Raw genomic sequence first — 15,124 nt, forward strand, 5'->3', positions numbered from 1 at the left:
AAAGAAAAGTTCGAATATAGAGATCAAAGGGATTCACTATGTCTTCAGGAAACACATCTGTGCTTTAACTCAGGTGAGGTCTTTTTTGATCTCTATTTTTTTAGGGGGCTGGGATTATGCAAAGAAGGACCCTGAGCCAATCTATCTCCCTCTTAACACTCCTTTTCCCACAGTGACCATTCTGACCTCATAGGTGGACCTGGTCTTCCTTTCTCTGAAACCTTTCACTTCCCAATCCAACAGGTTTCAAACATGAGCAAGATTCATCCCAACTCAGTCACAGGGAGACTCACTCAGCCAGAAGGAGGAGGTATCAAGTACACGGCACTTTGTATTGAGAAATGTAACAAAGACATGGATCTCTCTAAGCCTCAGTCACTTGATAGGTAATAATCACCTGGAAATAATAATAGTAGTTGCTTCTCTGGATGGTTATGAGGATTAAATAAGATAATCACACATGGTAAGAGCTAAATAAATGTTTTATTATTATAAAAAGGGGAGACTCACTATACATGAAATAAATGATAAATGGCCATTGCTTAGATATCTCTGATGAAACATTCGAGGTTCAAGGTAAATAATATCAGAGACTTCTCTAAAATATATAAAAAGGCATTACCTACACAAAAAGAAAACTAAGAATCAAACTCTGTTCCTCCTCCTCTACATTAAACGCTAGAAGACAACAGCATAATATCTACTGAGTTTTCAGAGAAAGTTTAGGAGCCAAGAAATTTTTTTTTCATGCAATAAAGGCAATAGAAAGACAATCTCAAATATTCAAGGACTCAGAGAATATAATCCACATTTCCTACTTAAAAAAAAAAAAAAAAAAAAGTCATTCAAAAACCAGTAGTTTAGAAGTCATAAAAAATACCAGTAGGTATTACCCTCTTAAAAAGTAGTTCAGATCATGTCACCCTTGTGCACAAAACTCTCCAGTCACTATCTACTCACCTTAGGGATTCTTACAATGGTTGGAAAGGCTCTGGAGAATCTGGTCCCTGTCACTTCTCTTACCACATCTCCAACTACTCTCATGGTTGTTCACTCAGCTCCAGGTCCAGTGACTCTCTTGCTGTTTCTCTAATAAAGCAGGGTCATTCCAATCCCTGAGTTTTTGCAGTCTTCTCTGCTTGGAATGCTTTTCTCAAAGTTATCTGGAAGACTCATTTTCTCAATTTCTTGCACAAATAGCCCTTTTTCCCTGAGGCTTCTTTGACACCAATTTTTTTTTTTTTTTTTTGGATTACCCACGTTCCCCTCAGTCTATTTTCTCTGTTCTGGCTATCTGAAATATGAGCTAGGATATGGGTTCTCTGGATGGTCCATATCTATTAACCTTTTCCATCTTTTTTTTTTTTTTTTTTAATCTTTTTGCTGTGGCCTGGTCAACTGCCCAACTTTATTTCTATCTCATTAATTTTTTTAAAATTACATCTTCTATTTATTTTTTACATTTTAATCTGCATATTTTCTCTTTTTTTGTACTTATAGATGAAGGTTTACAGAATAAACTAGCTTCTCATTAAACAGTTAGTTCACAAATTGTTTTGTGACATTAGTTACCAACTCCATGACATGTCAACACCCTCCTTTCTTGACCTTGGATTCCCTATTACCAACTTTCCTGTTCCTTCCTGCCTTCTAGTCCTTGCCCTAAGGCTGGTGTGCCCCTTTAGTCTTGTTTTGCTTTACGGGCCTGTCTAATCTTTCACTGAACGGTGAACCTTCCGAGTGACTTTATTACTAATCTAAAAGGGTGTCCTCGGCCATACTCTCAGGGTTTCTCCAGTCTCTGTCAGGCCAGTAAGTCTGGTCTTGTTTTGTGAGTTAGAATTTTGTTCTACATTTTTCTCTAGCTCTGTCCAGGACTGTCTATTGTGATTCCTGTCAGAGCAGTCAGTGGTGGCAGCTGGGTACCATCTAGTTGTCCTGGACTCAGTCTAGTGGAGGCTGGGGTAGTTGAGGTCCATTAGTAATTTGGACAGATCTTTCCCCTGTGTCTTTTGTTTTCTTCATTCTCTTTTGCTCCCGATGGGGTGAGACCAGTGGAGTATCTTAGATGGCCACTCACAAGCTTTTAAAACCCCAGATGCTACTCACCGAAGTAGAATGAAGAACATTTTCTTTATAAACTATGTTATGCTGATTGAGTTAGATGGTCCCCAAGATAATTTGCATATTTTTAATATTCAAGAACTGTTTCTTGAACTATGATTATTCATATTTCACGACAAACATTTATAGATTTACGAGTATGTATTATCTCAAATATTTCTAAGAAAACACTTCATAATTTAAAGAATTCTCTCCTGTTTCTTGCGCTATTTCTTTCACTTAAGCCTGTTTGTCCATCTTGGTCATTCACTTGCAGGCTGTTAGTATTCTTCAAGTGTCTTAAAAATTCTTGGTTAACAATTCATATTTATGAACATGAGATTTTACTTAGAATAAATTGCTGTCATGCTTTTTCTTTTAGGTTGTGTATGTCTGACTACCTGAATAGGAGGGGTGGACTGACACCCCCATGTAAGTTAATGGATCCTATTAAAAAACAAACTTTTATTTATGGTGTGTGGCCTGGAAGTAGGAAGCTGGCTCAGGAGCTCCACAAATGCCAGAGTAAAGAATATTTAATTTGGAGGTAGAATGCTCTTCTATAATGTACTCCTGACATAAGCTGCTTTTTCCTGGACCACTGTGGAGACATGGGATCCCTTCAGGTTTTTCTTTACTTCCTTCACCTTGATATAGACATTGTGGTTAGTCCTTTCCCAAGTGTATTATTTGCTTTTTTATAGAAGTTAAGTCTTGGATTTCCATCTGTAATCAAACAAAATGCTGCTCCAAACATGCACAAAAGGATGAGAAGCCACCTTAGTTTATATATTTCTGTAACTCTACTCAATCCTGGACTTTCTTTGCCTGCCAGCTCCAAACTTTCAATTTCCCTGGGGCTTAACTAGAAAGAAATCTCCCTAATGCGCAACATCTTACTTTTGAATCCATTTTAAGCTGCAACGTTTTTCCTCATCTGCTTTATTGATTGGTATAACACCTTCCGCTTTCAGAGTTCCTAAAGTTTGCCAAATCTCCAGTCTACTAGAGGAATCTTCTCTTATTTGTAGTAATCCCAGGGACTCATTCTTACATCTTTATTGCTATTCAATCAGATATTTGGATGGAAGGGAGGTGTGTGTGCTCAGTGTGCTACGGTAAACTAAACTATACAGTGACAGGAAATATATTTCATAAGAAATTAGAATAGGGGTAGGAATGTCAACCAGGGATTGTCCTAAGAGAGATTGTCATGCTATTCCAAGATCATTCATTCATTTTGTTGTTGTTGTTAAGTGCCTTTGAGTCAGTTCTGACTCATAGCAACCCTATATACAAGAGAACCAAATACCACCCAGTCCCTTACCACCCTCACAATTGTTGTTATGCTTGAGCCCATTGCAACCATTGTTTCCATCCATCAATTCGGTCATTAAACCCAGTGCCATAGAAGTCATTAGCCACTAGTAAAAGAAACTTATTACATTTTTATGCCCTTAAGACCTAGCTCTCATTGCTTTCCAAGGCTTATTATAAAATGTAGTAAAATAGCCCTCTGGGGACAATGCCTATCTTTGTAATCTAATTCTAGGAATAAGGAAGGTAAATGTGGAAGCCAGCCAAAAAGTCCAGGTTTTGGACTCAAGTCTCACCCAAGAGTGGCACTAAAATTTACTAAATGATGGACTGATTTCAAACCAATTATTTGAACATGACATTAATTCTATGGAAAACAATCTGGTATAACATTTCATGGCCAAATCTTCTCTTAAACTAGTTTTAACATATATACTTATTTTGACTTTGGTATTTGTTGATTTTCTTGATTTGGGCCTTTGATTTGTTTTTATTCTTTCCATCCCTACCTTCCCTGCAAAGTCCTATAGGAAAGCAATTCAAGATGGATAGTACAGGCAACACCTTAACTTCATTATGGTTTTCCATCCCTTAACAATTATCATGACTAGAGAGTGACAGATGCAATTGGCCCAAGAACCTAATAATGAAACTGGGTTCTGAAACAAAAGTCAAGACATGAAAGCCAAAAGGACAAATAAAGGAGGTCCAAATCCACTGAATTCTCTAATTTAAAACAAGGAATGAGGATCTTTTTTTTTTTTTTTTTCATTTTAAATTGATGACTCAAGTAAAATTGGGGAAAAAGGAAACGGATTACAGGATTGATGCAAATGCTAATTTATTTATTGAATTCCATTGTTTCTATGTTTACCTTAATAACTACTGAAATGTATGTACATTGATGATGGGCATCACTTACTGTCTGAAGTTTCATTAGATGATAGAGAATCTCCCTTGGTAGGCTTTATAATTACCATAGACAATCATCATCTGTTTTGGATGATTTTGAAGACAGAATTTTTAGGTCCCTTCCAGCTCTGATCCTGTGTCTGGGTCGAAACAAAATGAATCATTTCCACACAATGTTCCCAAATGTATACATCAGCACTTTCTGAAAGTGACTTGCATTTGGAAACAACCCAGACTACCCACTATTTCAAATCCACTCACTTAAAAACACTTCTGACTGTGGTCTTTACAGTACATTCCCCTCCTACCTTCTCAAATGAGTCTCCTCTGTGCCCCCACTCTACCCACACAACACACTCAAGTACACACACCTAGTGACTCTTTCAAGCTCACTAACTAATCCTACATTTCACCTCCAATTCAGGCTGTTCAGCTGCAAGAAATGCCATTAAATCGTAGTTTGCACATTCACTCTTTTGGTCTTATGTGTAGTGAAGAAAATCACTGTTTCAAAACATGCTTTTCTCAACAAAAATGCCTTTTTGCTTTGAAAGACTCAAGTTGTTACACATATAAGAGAATTGCAAACTTTGACCTTGGTAGACAGAAAATTGTTCACACCTGCTCAACATAAATTCATCTTTGATTTGTTCGGTATAGCACTAATACTTCTTTGGTTTATACATTATTACAAAAATAGCTAAATAAAATTGGTATATCTAACAAAAATACTGTAGTGTCAAGTTAGGCTTATGAACTCTATCTTTCCATTGGCTTGCATAAAAAAATTAACAAAAAATGATAGCAATGATGTTTGAGCTCTTACCACATATCAGGCACTATTCTAAACATTCCCCATGTAATAATCTGTTTAATCATCAAAACATCCCTATGGGTCGGGTGTTATTTCTATGCATAAGAAAAATGAGGTGCAGAGATTTTACATCTCTGACCCAGGATCACTGCTACTAAGTGGCAAATTCAGAATCTGAACCTATAGCCTATATCCAGATCCATGGTCTTAACCAACATGTTATAATGCCTCAAAATAGAATGGAATAGTGTTAAATACTACATAAGACCTTTCAAAATTATTTAATATAAAGTAAAAATTCTGACAGAGCATCAGTGACAGCATTGAATATATTAACGATAATGTAGTTATGTGCTGCGTAATTTTATCAAAATAGGTTCAAATAAATAGTTGCTTGCAAGGAGAGATTTAAAAAAAGTATTTTCAATAGTGCGATTATGCTATGCTACCTCTACGTCTACCACTCGTTTGTCAGTCTGATATAGTGCCAGGAATGAGCCCCTCAGGATGGAAGGCACTCAAACTGTGACTGGGGAAGAGCTGCCTTCTCAAAGTAGCGTCAACCTTAATGACATAGATGGAGTAAAGCTTTCAGAACCTTAATTTGCTGATGTGGTACACGCAAAATGAGAAGAAACAGCTGCAAACATCCATAAATAATAGGGATGTATGAAGTATGAATCTAGAAAAATTGGAAGTTGTCCATAATGAAGTGGAACGTTCAATAATCAATACCATAGGCATTAGTGACCGAAATGGACTGCTATTAGCTTTTAGAATCAGACAGTCATGTGGCCTACTATGCTACAAATGACTGATAGAAAAGGAAGGGTCCCGCATTCATTGTCAAAAAGAAAATTTGAAGTTCTATCCTGAAACATAATGTTATCAGTGATAGTATAATATCCACATGCCTACAAGAAAGGCCAGTTAATACCACTAATGCCAAATATGCAGAAGTTGAAGATTTTTACCAACTTCTGCAGTAGGAAATTGATCGAACATACAATCAAAGTGCATTGATAGTTACTGGTGATTAGAATGTGAAAGTTGAAAACAAAGAAGAAGGATCAGAAGTTGCAAAACAAGTTCTTGGGAATAGAAACAACACAGGGGATTGATTGCATGATAGAATTTTGCAAGACCAATGATTTATCTTTTGCAAATAACCTTTTTCAACAACATAAATGGTGGAATGCAAAGGAATCAAATTGACTACATCTGTGGAAAAAGATGGTGAAGCTCAATATCATCAGTTGAACAGGGCAAGAGACCAACTTCTGAATAGATCATCAATCACTCATGTGAAAGTTCAAGTTGAAGCTGAAAAAAATTAAAACAAGTCCATGAGAACCAAAGTATGACCTTAAGTATACCCCACTTGAATTTAGAGACTGCCTTAGTCATATAATTCTGCTATAACAGAAATACCACAAGTGGATGGCTTCAACAAGCAGAAGTTTATTCTCTCACAATCTAGTACGCTAGATGTCCAAACTCAGCACTTCAGCTCCAGGGGAAGGCTTTCTGTGTTGGTTCTGGAGATAGGTCCTTGTCATCAGCCTTCTCCTGGATTAGGAGCTCCTTTGGGAAGGAAGCCCAGGTCCAAAGGATGCATTATGTTCCCGGTGCTTCTTTCTTGGTGATATGAGGTCCCCACTGCTCTGCTGGTTCCCTTTTCCTTTTATCTCTTATAAGGTAAAAGGTAATGCAGGCCACACCCCAGGGAAACTCCCCTTACATTGGATCAGGGATGTGACCTGAGCAAGAGTGTTACATCTCACCCCAATCCTCTTTAACATAATCTTATCTTGCCTCATTAACCACAGGCAGAGATTAGGATTTACAACACATAGGAAAATTACATGGATTGCAAAATGGAGGACAGCCACACAAAACTGGTAATCATGGCCAGACCAAATTGATATACATATTTGGGGGGACGCAGTTCAATCCATGACAGACTATCTCAAGAACAGATGTGATGCACTGAACACTAATGGCCAAAGACCAGACGAGCTGGGGAATGACATGAAGAAAGCAAAAGGTCATTAAAAAGACAAAAAAAAAAGAAAAGACCAACATGAGTGTCAGAAGAAACTCTGAAACTTGCTCTTGAACTTACGGTAGCTAAAGGAAGAAATGATGAAGTAAAAGAGATGAACAGAAGATCTTAAAGGGCGACTCAAGAACACAAAGTAAAGTATTATAATCAAACGTGCAAAGACTTGGATTTAGAAAATCAGAAGGGAAGAACACACTCCATATTTCTCAAGCTGAAAGAACTAAAGAAAAATTCAATATAAAAGGATTCTATAAAAGTGAACAATGCAGCAAGCATCAAAACAAGATAGATGGAATACAGAGATTCACTGTACCAAAAAGGATTGATCGACGTTCAACCATTTCATGAAGTAGCATATGACCAAGAACTGATGGTATTGAAGGAAGAAGTCCAACCTGCATTGAGAAAAAAAAAAAAAGTCACTGGTAAAAAAAAGCAAGGCTTCAGGAATTAACAGAATACCAAATGAGGTGTTTCAACAAATTGATGCAGCTCAGGAGGTGCCACTCATCTGTGCCAAGAAATTTGGAAGACAGCTACTTGGCCAACTGATGGGAAGAAATCTGTATATTACCTATGCAAAGAAAGGTGATCCAATGGCACATGGAAATTATAGAACAATATCATTAATATCACAGGCAAGTAAAATTATGCTGCAGATAACTCAAAAACAGTTGCACCAGTATATTGACAGAGAACTTCCAGAAATTTAAACCTGATTCAGAAGAGGACAACGAATGAAGAAAGTCATTGCTGATTTCAGATGGATCTTGGCTGAAATTAGAGAATACCATAAAGATGTTTATCTGTGTTTTGTTGACTATGTAAAGACATTCAGCTGCGTGGATAACAAATTGTGGATAACATTGTGAAGAATGGGAAATCCATTCTTATGACTTACTTGCGTTCATGCAGAACTTGTACATAGATCAAGAGGCAGTCATTCAAATAGAACAAGGAAATACCATATGGTTTAAAATCAGGAAGGATGTGTGTCAGAGTTGTATTATTTTACCATACTTATTCAATCTATATGCTGAGCAAATAATCTGAGAACCTGGACTATATGAAAAAGAATAGGGCATCAGGATTGAAGGAAGACTCATTAACAACCTGCGATATGCAAATGACCCAGCCTTACTTGTTGAGAATAAAGAGGACATGAAGCCCTTACTGATACAAGATCAAAGACTACAGCCTTGAGTATGGATTACACCTCAACATAAAGAAAACAAAAATCTTCACAACTGGACCAATAAGAAGCATTATGACAAAAGGAGAAAGTGTTGAAGTAGTCGAGGATTTCATTTTACATGGATCCATGATCAACACCCATGGAAGCAGCAGTCAAGAAATCAAAAGACATGTTGCACTGGACAAATCTGCAACAAAGACCTCTTTCAAGAGTTGAAAAGTGATATCACTGTCTTAGTTATCTAGTGCAGCTCTAACAGAAATACCACAAGTGGATGGCTTTAACAAAGAGAAATTTATTTTCTCACAGTCTAGTAGGTTACAAGTCTGAATTCAAGGTGTCAACTCCAGGGGGAGGTTTTCTCTCTCTGTTGGCTCTGGAGGAAGGCTCTTGTCCTCAATCTTCCTCTGGTTGAGATTCTCAAGCACAGGGACCCCATGTCTAAAGGATGCACTCTACTCCTGGTGCTACTTTCTTGGTGGTATGAGGTCCCCAACTCTCTGCTTCCTTCCCTTTCCTTTTATCTCTTGTAAGGTAGAAGGTGGTGCAGGCCACACCCCAGGGAAACCCCCTTTACATTGGATCAGGGATGTGACCTTAGTAAGGATATTATAATCCCAACCTAATCCTCTTTAACATAAAATTACAACTACAAAATGGAGAACAACCACACAATACTGAGAATCATGGCCCAGCCAAATTGATATACACATTTTGGGGGGAACATAATTCAATCCATGACAGTCATTTTGAATACTAAAGTGCACCTGACCTAAGCCATGATATTTTATATCACCTCACACGCATGCAAAAGCCGGGCAATGAATAAGGAAAACCTAAGAATTAATGCCTTTGAATTTTGGTGTTGGTGAAGAATATTGAGTATACCATGGCCTTCTAGAAGAAAGAACAAATCTGTCTTTGAAGAAGTTCAACCAGAATGCTCCTTGGAAGCAAGGATGGCAAGACTTCATCTAATGTACTTTGGACATGTATTAGGAGGGACCAGTCCCTGGAGAAGGACATCATGCTTGGTAAAGAAGAGGGTCAACAAAAAGGAAGACCCTCAAAGAAATGGATTGACACAGTGCCTGCAACAGTGGGCTCAAACACAGCAATGACTGTGAGAACGATACAGGATTGGTCAGTGTTTCTGTCTTAGGCTCTAGAGAAGCAAAACAAGTAAAGCATATAAATATGTGTTTAGAGAGGGAGATTTACATTAAGAAAACGGCTTGCATGGTTGTGGAGCTGGAACTTCCCGAGTCCATGGGTGAAACTGGATGCTTCTCCTGATTCATGTAGCCGATGGGGCTGGTGAACTCAAGATCGGCAAGTCGGACAGCAGGACTTTGGTTCACAAGTTGCAAAGACTGACGAATCCCAAGATCAGCAGGCAAGATGGCAGGTAAAATGCTAATTTAAGTCCCAAGAACTGGAAGTCAAATGAACAGGAGCCAGTTTTAGGATGCAGTGGAAGTAAAAGCCCAAGAGCCTTGCCAGCAAGTCCATCTATATTGCGTGCAGGCAACACCCCCCAGGAAACTCCCTTTCAAGTGGTTAGCTACTGACAGCAGATCTCATCATGGAGGTGATCACATCATTATATGACTGTCAAATAACATTATAACTGCCAACTACTGAGAATCATGACCCAGCCAAGTTGACCCACAACTTTAACAATCACAGTTTCGTTCTGTTGTACATACGGTCTCTATGAATCAGAACCAACTTGAGGGCACCTAACAACAATCATTACCTACTTCCCCAGAGCTATTATAGAGTAACAAATACATATACAAAACGCAACACGCCTAGAATTCAAATTATGTCTGTCTAGAGCTTTTTTTTTTTTTTTTTTAGAGCACATGATTGTGACCTTCCTACTGACCATTGCTGTTGTTATCAGGTAACATTGAGTGGGTTCTGACTCATAGCGACCCCTTGCACAAGAGAACAAAACACTGTCTGGTTCTGCACCATACTCACAATCATTGTTATGCATGAGCCCATTGTTGCTGCCACCATGTCAGCCCATCTACTTCAGGGTCTTCCTCTTTTTTGATGACCCTCTAATTTAACAAGCATGAAGTCCTTCTCCAGGACTGATGCCTCTTGATAACATGTCCAAGCTATGTCTCGCCATTCTTGCCTCTAAGGAGCATTGTGTCTGTATTTCTTTCAAGACAGATTTATTCATTCTTTTGGCAGTCATGGAATATTCAATATTCTTGGCCAATACCACAATTCAAAGGCGTCAATCTTTCTTTGGTCTTCTTTATCCATTACTAGCTTTCACATGCATATGAGGCTATTGAAAACACCACAACTTGGGTCAGATGCATCTTAGTCTTCAAGATGACGTTTTTGCTTTTTAACAAGCAAAGGTCTTTTGCAGCAGATTTGCCCAAGGCAATGCGTCTTTTGATCTCTTGACTGCGGCTTCCATGGGCGTTGATCATGGGCCAAAGTAAAATGAAGTCCTTGACAACTTCAGTATCTTCTCCTTTATCATGATGTTGCTTATTGATCCAGTTCTGAGGCTTTTTGTTTCCTTTATGTTGAGGTGCAATCCATAATGAAGACTGTAATCTTTGATCTTCGTCAGTAAGTGCTCCTTTGCTTTCAACAAGCAAGGTTGCGTCATCTGCATATCGAAGGTTGTTAATGAGGCTTTCTCCAATCCTGATGCCCCGTTCTTCTTCATGTAGTCCAGATTCTAGGATTATTTGCTCAGCATACATATTGAATGAACATGGTAAAAAGGATACAACCCTGACACAAACTTTTCCTGACTTTAAACCGTGTAGTATTTCCTAATTCAGTTTGAATGACCAAGAGGCCTACGTACAGGTTCCTCATGAGCACAATTAAGTATTCTGGATTCCCATTCTTCTCAAAGGTATCCATAATTTGTTATGATCCACACAGTCAAATGTCTTTGCATAGTCAATAAAACACAGATAAACATCTTTCTGGTATTCCCTGCTTTCAGCCAAAATCCATCTGACATCAGCAATGATATCCCCCCTTCCATGTCCTCTTCTGAATCCAGCTTGAATTTCTGGCAGTTCCCTGTCAGTGTGCTGCTGCAACCACTTTTGAATGATCTTCAGCAAAATTTTACTTGCCTGTGATATGAATGATATTGTTCGATAATTTCCACATTTGGTTGGGTCACCTTTCTTTGGAATTGGCATAAATATGGATCTCCTTCAGTTGGTTGGCCAGTTAGCTGCCCTCCAAATTTCTTGGCATAGATGAGTACTTCCAGTGCTGCATCCATTTGTTGAAACATCTCAATTGGTATTCCATCAATTCCTGGAGCCCTGTTTTTGACAATATTTTCTGTGCAGCTTGAACTTCTTCCTTTAGAACCATCTTTTCTGGGTCATATTCTACCTCCTGAAATGGTTGAATGTTGATCAATTCTTTTTGGTTCAGTGACTGTGTGTTCCTTCCATCTTCTTTTGATGCTTCCTGTGTCGTTATTTTGCCTATAGAATCCATCACTATTGCAACTTGAGGTTTAAATTTTTTCTTCAGTTCTTTCAGCTAGAGAAATGCCAGTTTGTTCTTCTCTTTTGCTTTTCTAGCTCCAGGTGTTTGCACATTTCATTATAATACTTTATCTTCTTAAGCCGCTCCTTGAAACCTTCTGTTCAGCTTTTTTACTTCATTTCTTCCATTTGTGTTACTTAATGTTCAAGAACAAGTTTCAGAGTCTCTTCTTCTGATATCCGTTTTGGTCTTTTCTTTCTTTCCTGTCTTTTTAATGACCTCTTTCTTTCTTCATGTATGTTGTGCTTGATGCCATTCCATAACTCCTCTCGTATTCAGACATTAGTGCTCAAAGCAGACAGGTTTCAGCTAAGCTTCCAGACTAAGACAGACTAGGAAGAAGGATATGGCAGTCTACTTCTGAAAAGACTTAACCGGTAAAAACCTCAGGAATAGCAGCAGAACATTGTCTGATATAGTGCCAGAAGATGAGCCCCTCAGGTTGGAAGAAATTCAAAAAACAACTGGGGAAAAGCTGCCTCCTCAAAGAACTGTTAATCATAATAATAACATGGATGGAGTCAACCTTTTGGGGCCTTCGTTTGCTGATGTGGCACAACTCAAAATGAGAAGAAACAGCTGCAAACATTCATTAATAATTGGAACCTGGAATGTACAAAGTATGAATCTATGAAAATTGGAAGTCATTGAAAATGAAATGGAACACATAAACATTGATATCCTAGGCATTAGTGAGCTTAAATGTACTGGTAGTAGCCATTTTGAATCAGACAATCATACAGTCTACTGTGCTCGGAATGAAAACTTGAAGAGGAATTGCCTTGTATTCATCATCAGGAAAAACATTTCAAGATCTATACTGAAGTACGATGCTATAGGTGATAGGGTAATATTCATACTTCTACAAGGAAGACCAGTTAATATGACTATTATTCAAATTTAACCATCTACCACTAAAGCCAAAGATGAAGAAACTGAAGAATTTTACCAGCTTCTATAGTCTGAAATTGATTAAACATGCAGTCAGGATGTATTGATAATTATTGATGATTGGAATGTGAAAGTTGGAAACAAAGATGAAGGATCGGTAGTTGGAAAATACGGCCTTGGTGATAGAAACAATGCCAGAGATCGCATGATTGAATTTTGCAAGACCAATGACTTCTTCATTGCAAATACCTTTTTTCACCAACAGCAACTATACACATGGACCTAGCCAGACGGAATACACAGAATTCAAATCAACTGCATCTGTGGGAAGAGATGATGGAAAAGCTCAATATGATCAGTCAGGAAAAGGCCACGGGCTGACTGCAGAACAGAGCATCAAGAGGTCATACGCAAGTTCAAGATGAAACTGAAGAAAATTAGAACAAGTCAACGAGAGCGAAAGTATGACTTTGAGTGTATCCCACCTGAATTTAGAGAACATCTCAAGAACAGATTTTTTTTTTTTTGCAATTTCCTAATTACTAGTGATTTAAAAAAAAATTTTTTTTGTGCTTTAAGTGAAAGTTTACAAATCATGTCAGTCTTTCACACAAAAACTTATATACACCTTGCTACATGCTCCCAATTGCTCTTCCCCTAATGAAAAGGCCCACTCCCTCCCTCCACTCTCTCTTTCCGTGTCCATTTCACCAGCTTCTAACCCCCTCTACCCTGTTATCTCCCCTCCAGGGAGGAGACGCAAACATAGTCTCAAGTATCCACCTGATCCAAGAAGTTCACTCCTCACCAGCATCCCTCTCCAACCCACCGTCCAGTCCAATCCCTGTCTGAAGAGTTGGCTTTGGGAATGATTCCTCTCCTGGCCCAACAGAGGCCATGACCACCAGGGTCCTTCTAGTCCCAGTCAGACAATTAAGTCTGGTCTTTTTTGAGAATTTGGGGTCTGCATCCCACTGCTCTCCTGCTCCTTCAGGGTTTCTCTGTTGTGTTTCCTGTCAGGGCAGTCATAAGTTGTAGCCAGGCACCATCTAGTTCTTCTGGTCTCAGGCTGATGTAGTCTCTAGCGTATGTGGCCCTTTCTCTCTTTTGGGATCGTAATTACCTTGTGTCCTTGGTTTTCTTCATTGTCCTTTGCTCCAGGTGTGTTGAGACCAATTGATGCATCTTAGATGGCCACTTGCTAGTGTTTAAGACCCCAGACGCCTCTCTCCAAGGTGGGATGCAGAATGTTTTCTTAATAGATTTTATTATGCCAATTGACTTAGATGTCCCCTGAAACCATGGTTCCCAAACCCCTGCTCCTGCTACACTGGACTTCAAAGCATTCAGTTTATTCCGGGAACTTCTTTGCTTTTGGTTTACTGCAGTTGTGCTGACCTCATCTGTAGTGTGCTGTCTTTCCCATCACCTAAAGTAGTTCTCATCTACTATATATTTAGTAAGTACTCCTCTTCCACCCTCCCTGCCCCCTCTCGTAACCATCAAAGAATATTTTCTTCTCTGTTTAAACTATTTCAACAGTTCTTATAATAGTGGTCTTATTCAATATTTGTCCTTTTCCAACTGACTAATTTCACTCAGCATAATGCCTTCTAGATTCCTCCATGTTAGAAATATTTCACAGATTCATCACAGTTCTTATCAATGTGTAGTATTCCATTGTGTGAATATACGAGAATTTATTTATCCATTCATCTGTTGATGGGCACCTTATTCACTTCCATCTTTTTGCTATCATAAACAGTACTGCAATGAACATGGGTGTGCTTATATCTGTTCGTGTAAAGGTTCTTATTTCTCTACTGAAAAAAACCAAACCCAGTGCCATCGAGTCAATTCCGATTCATAGCGACCCTATAGGACAGAGTAGAACTGCCCCATAGAGTTTCCAAGGAGTACCTGGTGGATTTGAACTGCTGACCCTTTGGTTAGCAGCTGTAGCACTTAACCACTACGCCACCAGGGTTTCCCTTATTTCTCTAGGATATGTATATTCCAAGGAGTGGGATTGCTGGATCATATGGCAGTTCTTTTTCTAGCTTTTTAAGAAAGCACCAAATCAATTTCCAAAGTGGTTGTACCATTTTACATTCCCACCAGCAGTGCATAAGTTTTCCAGTCTCTCCACAGACTCTCCAACATTTACTGTTTTCTGTTTTTGGATTAATGCCAGCCTTGTTGGATTGAGATGAAATCTCATTTTAGTTTTGATTTGCATTTCTCTAATGGCTAATGATTGAGAGGA

The sequence above is a fragment of the Elephas maximus genome, chromosome 6 (genome assembly GCF_024166365.1).
Source record: "Elephas maximus indicus isolate mEleMax1 chromosome 6, mEleMax1 primary haplotype, whole genome shotgun sequence".
NCBI classification, from domain to species: domain Eukaryota; kingdom Metazoa; phylum Chordata; class Mammalia; order Proboscidea; family Elephantidae; genus Elephas; species Elephas maximus.